Source organism: Haemaphysalis longicornis, unplaced genomic scaffold, assembly GCF_048455015.1.
Source record: "Haemaphysalis longicornis isolate Haplotype H1 unplaced genomic scaffold, Haemaphysalis longicornis Haplotype H1 scaffold_7, whole genome shotgun sequence".
Classification (NCBI taxonomy): Eukaryota; Metazoa; Arthropoda; class Arachnida; order Ixodida; family Ixodidae; genus Haemaphysalis; species Haemaphysalis longicornis.
In genome coordinates, this window is record NW_027526422.1 from 102,586,302 (window position 1) to 102,592,301 (window position 6,000).

The window sequence follows — 6,000 nt, forward strand, 5'->3', positions numbered from 1 at the left end:
AGACCACACCACGTCTCCCTGCTTGATTTTGCTCATAATCTCGACTTCCGTCGCCAAGTCGAACGCACTACCCGGGTTACCTTATCCGTTGAGATTTCTCGCAAAAACCGAAGCCTGATGCAACCACCACTCAAACGACTCCGATGTCGGTATGAGCATCAAAGATGGTTGATGACTTTTAGGAAATACTGAAGTGATTTATAAAGTTTGCGTGGTTATAGTGCAGATTGTAGTGTGGGATATCTAGAGCATGTTTCCACCGCTCTCGCTGCGTGTACGCGACTTTAGTCAATTCGAAAAATAAATTCCAAAATGCTGTCCTCGTTTGGGCATCCTCTTTGCCGATTACCTGTGACGTTTGGTATGACGTTCAAACAAGATGGCTTGGCTTGACTGCCGTACTGCACGGCTGCACGACCCTGCAACAGAATCAGTCGGCTCAGCCTACGGTAGGCCAGCCGGCGAGGGTTCGCCGCAGTTTTAAGTCGCAAATTTAAGTAACGACACGTTTTGGGCTGGAAGAATGAGCCTTTAGTGATTAGTTTGTAGACTGTATCAAGCTCTAAGACGAAGTATCATCCCACAGAAGCACATGCGACGTTCGGTAACCGGTAGGCTAGTACAAAAATGTAAGGCTAATTAAAGAGGGGGGAAGAGTCAGCGAAGTTATTATAGGTAATGAGGAATTAAACTTTGCCAATTATGTCTAAGGTGCACATTTTTTATTTTATGAGGTCATTTTTGGAAAAATCTTGTTATTTTCTATTCTATTATTTTTTGGTTTTTCGAAATTCATTTAGACAAATTATCTCAATTTGCGGCACTATAAAAATTACATACGTTACATCCACCTAGTATAAATTTTTGCGAAAATGCAGCGTGCTACACGGTCCTGGCTGTGGAAGTACTTGGCAAAAATTGTTACGCAATAAATTTTTGACACAGAAGGGTGCATAGGTTTTACTTTCGGCAAAGCGATTAAGTTTGGCGTAGGTAGAGATGACGGTTGTACGCTTTCCCCTACGAAGGATGCCTACCTGTAAGAGAACTGCAATATTTCAGGGAACTGTTCCGGAGCAGCTTTTGTAATTTTCTTTTGCTTCTCGTAGTTGCACTCGGAAGAAAATACCCCGATGGCCTCGTTTGACAAGCTTTCATGGAATGCCCGCCATTTTGCGTAACCTTCCTAACCTACCTCCATTTTTGGTTTGAAGAAAAAAATAAGTGGAGGGAAGGAACATCGGACCATGCAGGCTTTTTAGCCGCAAACGTGTCTCAATTCACCCACATATCCAGGCTGCTACTGAGATCTTGTAAGATCGTATCGCAGGCACCATCATTTATTTTTTTTCCAAGGATTAATCCACAGAAAGCATGACGGCTTCTGCCGTTTTAAGAAAAAATGGTGCAGGGGTCACCCCATTACCCGAAAGTTTTCGTTGGAGCATGGAAATGTCCTTGTTGGAGCATGGAATATTGGCTTGCTCATCCTAATGACGACCGAGAGTTGTTCTTCTCTTGAAAGCGATGCAACAAAAGAGGGTTTAGACTCCTACTTTTGCAACGGTTTGATCAGTTATCATAAAAAAATGTACGTGTTAGCGGCGCAAAGACATCGGCGCTCCAAGAGCGTCTATCAAACAATCCTAGTTAAGAAAAACAACATGTAAAGCGATTTTGACTTGAAGTGCACACCGACTGTATACCGAAGTTATTTTGATTTCCTTAAAGCAAATGCCATCGATGTCTTTGTGGTTAATGTGTTGGTGTGAAGATTAAAAAAAGGAAGATTTCACCCCTGGCGGTACTGGCATTTTCTTAACACGTTTGAAAACATTTTGCCCAGGGCCTCCAGCGTATAAAGCTCGGTACACAGGAACGGGTAGAATAGAGCTACATACATAATTATAGAATTTCCTCCGTGCAACTCCAGTCAAATACTCCTTTAAAAATGGCATGCTCAGAAACCTCACTGCGTTGGCAACTTCCTTGCCGTGGAGGCCGCCGCTCCTGCGGCCTCTGGTCACAACAAAGTCGGGCAAATGTCGTCCGAGTCTAAGTTGACATACAGCCCTCAAAAAAGGATCACATACTTCGCGAAAAAAACTAATACCTACACTCCAAGAAATCGGGTGAGTAATTGAAGAGTCCAACAGTCATTGTAATCTCTTAAGCACACCCCCCTCGAAAGCTGCGGGGAGTTGGATGAAATGTCGCTCCCCATGAGGAGGAAGAGCAAAAGTGACCGCGTACTCTTCTCGGGTGGGGCGGAGTGCTGCCCCAGTTCCGCTCCCGCACCAGATAAGAATACGCCCATGCATTGTCTCACTCTCTTCAGTACGAAGAGTAAAATGCAATTTCATTCTTGTCCATTGCGGGGTAAGCATGGAGATGTATTGCTACCATTTACGCACACCAATTCATCAGCGATGTTTTACTTTCACACGTACATATCAAATAAAGCAGTTGTCTAAAAAGAGTCTGATTACTTCTGCCGCGCCTTCTCAACGTGCAAGAATATAAATTTGTGTAACGATTGCTCGCATCGCTCAGTGACATGAATGGAGCAAGCTTAACAAAATTCACAAAACGCATGTCTCGATTTGGTTTTTTTTCGTCGTTTTGTTTTTCCTCTGTCATTGCTTCGTTATGGACATGTAAAAAGTTTGCAGACTATGCATCATAGAAGGTCCCCAGCACGGAGGAAAAAACACTGCGTGCCGATTTGAGAGGAGCTGCCGGCAATTTAGACTCCCGCTGCGCGCGGCACCATGCCAAACATGCATGCGTGCGTAAAGGCCAGAATACATGGAGCGAACGTACGACACAAAGACGACGAACAACGTCTGGCGACGCGCGCCCGACGCCCGGCGCCGAAAAATACGTCGTCCGCCGCCTATGTAGCTGGGTCAGAAAAGTTCGCCGGCGGCGGAGCCGCGGCGAGCGGCAAACCGCAGGAACCAATCTGCGGGCCGCTGCATACGACCGCTATGGACGAGTTTCATAGATGTACGCTTGTCCCGCGCCTAGTCCAGCTAAAAAGAAATTGATTGTAAATCTGAGATCGATTGAGGAAAATGCTGTTGCAGTAAGTGAAATCCGCGCTCTTCTGATAGCTCAGGCCACAAGCGCAACATGGTCCCGACCCAACTACCGTGGCTTGTGTCGCCGAGATAGGCATGTACGATAGCTTTTATTAGGTTAAATAAAGGAAATCGGGCTACGTAACTTGTATTAACAGCTACATGGGGCCCGTCTGCAAGATCGGCGTGTGAGGAACAGGCGATATCACTGCGAGGGCATTTCAAATACAGCAAAATAGCAGCAGCCAGTAGTATGTATCCAGTTCCAGGTTTGACATGCCCTAATTGATTGATGATTGATTGATTGCTATTGGTTTTCCCTTTGTAGCGGGATGATGACATGTCATCTTACCAAAAAGGACTAATATAACTATGTTTTATACTCTTGGTTTAATACTAGCGATGCTTAGGGCAGGCACAAAAAGCTCATTAGGCACAACATACTTTTTTTTCCTGTTACAGGTGGTAACTGTCCTAGGTAATATTCCCCTCTTTGCTTTTCGTCCACCAGCATTCTAATCTTCTTTTCGTCCCGTCGACAGCCTTGAAGTTAACTTCCTCTGTGCAGCCCTTAAATCCTAGGGCTTCTGGAAGCCGAATATTTCCCTCATGTAGATTTGGATGGATACCCTTACATTCTAACACTATGTGCGCATATTTTCCGTTTCTTTTCCGCAGACCACGCATACCCCAACATATTGTGAATACTTCCCCAGAAAGCTCTTAGTTAGCAAGCTGCTCTAGCCTCAAAAAGCAGAGCACGGCCCTCAGAATTATCGTAGAAATTTTCCTTTTTGATGTTCAATTTCTCAACCTTGTACATGTCTAACGGACGTTTTAGCTTCCATTTTTTCTCTCCTTTCGTTCGTTTCAATTTGCCTTGCCTCTGTTTTGGTTACCTTGGCTGTTTTGGATTCTCCGTTGTTCTCCACTGTCCCGATTTCACTCTGGCGAGGCGGAGTAGAGGTAGAGCGCGGATTCTATGTTCTGAGAGTCGCTGGTTCCAATCCCCCAGGGAACGATCGTTTTTTCATTTCATTTTACTGTCTTAAGCTCGTTTTGAGAACTGAAAACGCATATTTTAGGAGAAGACATGCCTCCGAGTCACGCACAATCGTCAAACGACATACAACCCAAGCAGGAAGCTCCTTCACTGGGTCTGTTTAATGAACGCCAACGTTGATTATGGGCATTGAGTTAGTCACACTGAGGGCATCCCGCCGTGTCTTCGTAGTTCAGCACGACGAACATACGGCGTCCTGCCCCGGCGGATTTCCCACCGCGCAAACTTCGTCGTGAAAGTTCGCAATATGTATTCTGGCCTTAAGACGTCGGCGGCGATCGCGACGATCTATCGCGTCTACGCTGAAAACCGACGCAGGCGATGTACCCGTGAAGACCGGGGGTGCGACTGGCTGATCGCGTCAGGCCATGATGTCCGGCCAGCGTGGAGTACAGGGCTGCGCTTTGTAAACAATGTGCCACGCATGAAGTGGACTTTCATACAGACGCTTCATACAACACGGGAAGGTGGACCTGCCCTTATCGTCATACTTGCTTCTACACAGTACGACGCATGCTCGCTAACTGTTTGCATGCCTGTGCCACCTGTCCGTCAGCGCTACATCACGAACACGCGAGAAAGCCGTATATTTGTTCGTTCGTGTGTGCGTGCATGTAACTAGTTTTTCTTTCGGTCGAACATCACAGCGGCGGCGGTGCGAAGGCCGATGCTGGACCTATGTGCACTGCGTAGCGATGTGCGTGCAATTGGGCGGAGTGCATTCGCGGCCTCCGCAGACTTCGCGCCGTATGCTTGAGATCTTTCGCTGCTATGACGACCTTGGATATATCTACAGGACGAAGAAACGCTGCCGGGAATTACAGGTAAGCAGTTAGTTAACCTCGTCTTTTTGTCTTATGTATTTAACGAAGCAAATTTGTTGTCTAACTTCGCTCCGCGGAAGAGCTTAGACCTGACGTTTTCGTGACCCATTTAGACCCTTTTGTAGATTTGAAAGGCTGGTTTTGTACCCTTGTGCAAACAGCATCAATTCTTGCGTCATTTCAATCCCTTCGTTTCGTGAAGTGTTCGTATTTTAGCGGGATGTTTTTGCTATCTGAATTTTTTTCACAAGAAGCATGGTCGCGCGAATAGTGGCAGCGCTGTCCTGTACTTTTAGCTCGGCGGCTAGGGTTAGAGTGGCTGCCGTACAGTGGCTGGCTACCTGCACGGCTCCAAAGAATTGTGTACTATAGGCTGAGTGATAGTAGCGCGTATAGCGCGTGGCAGTCACTAAAATGGCAAAAGTTTTAGTGACCGCCGCACGTCAAGCAGCAGACTGAAATTATGTCGAGAGTTTCTTTTACGTTTTGATTGAGGGCACGATGGACGGAAACGGGAATTTTCGGGGCGTACTCGCCGCACTAATCAGGGGTCTTCGGCGATGAGCGGCGCGAGAAACCTCACTCAAAGGGTACAGCAAACAGATATTGTGGCTGTCAGAGACAAGCAAAAAATTTTTACTCAGGCCGCCGGCGGCGGTAACTGCGGCAGGCGACGGGCGGTCGCCGTCGCGGGCTTTTTCCCGGCCAGAAGCAGCCCACAACTGAGCGGCAGCAACGACAACTGAGGGCGTTGGCGGCAATGCATTACTTTTTTGCTTGTCGCTGTAGCCGACACTGCTTTTTGTACCCATTACGTCACGTTTTTCGTGTCGCTTGTCGCCGTCGCTGCATGTGGTTACCCCCTTTATGTTCGAGCGTTCTAACCTTCAATAACGAGCCTATTGGTTTTCATCAAATATTGGGATCTGCAGCGGGTATGCAACTAAGCGTATTCTAGAATGAAAAAAAAAAACAGTAGCTATGTGACCCACTAGCAACTTAGGAACGTGTAATGGGCCGTGCGTTGCAG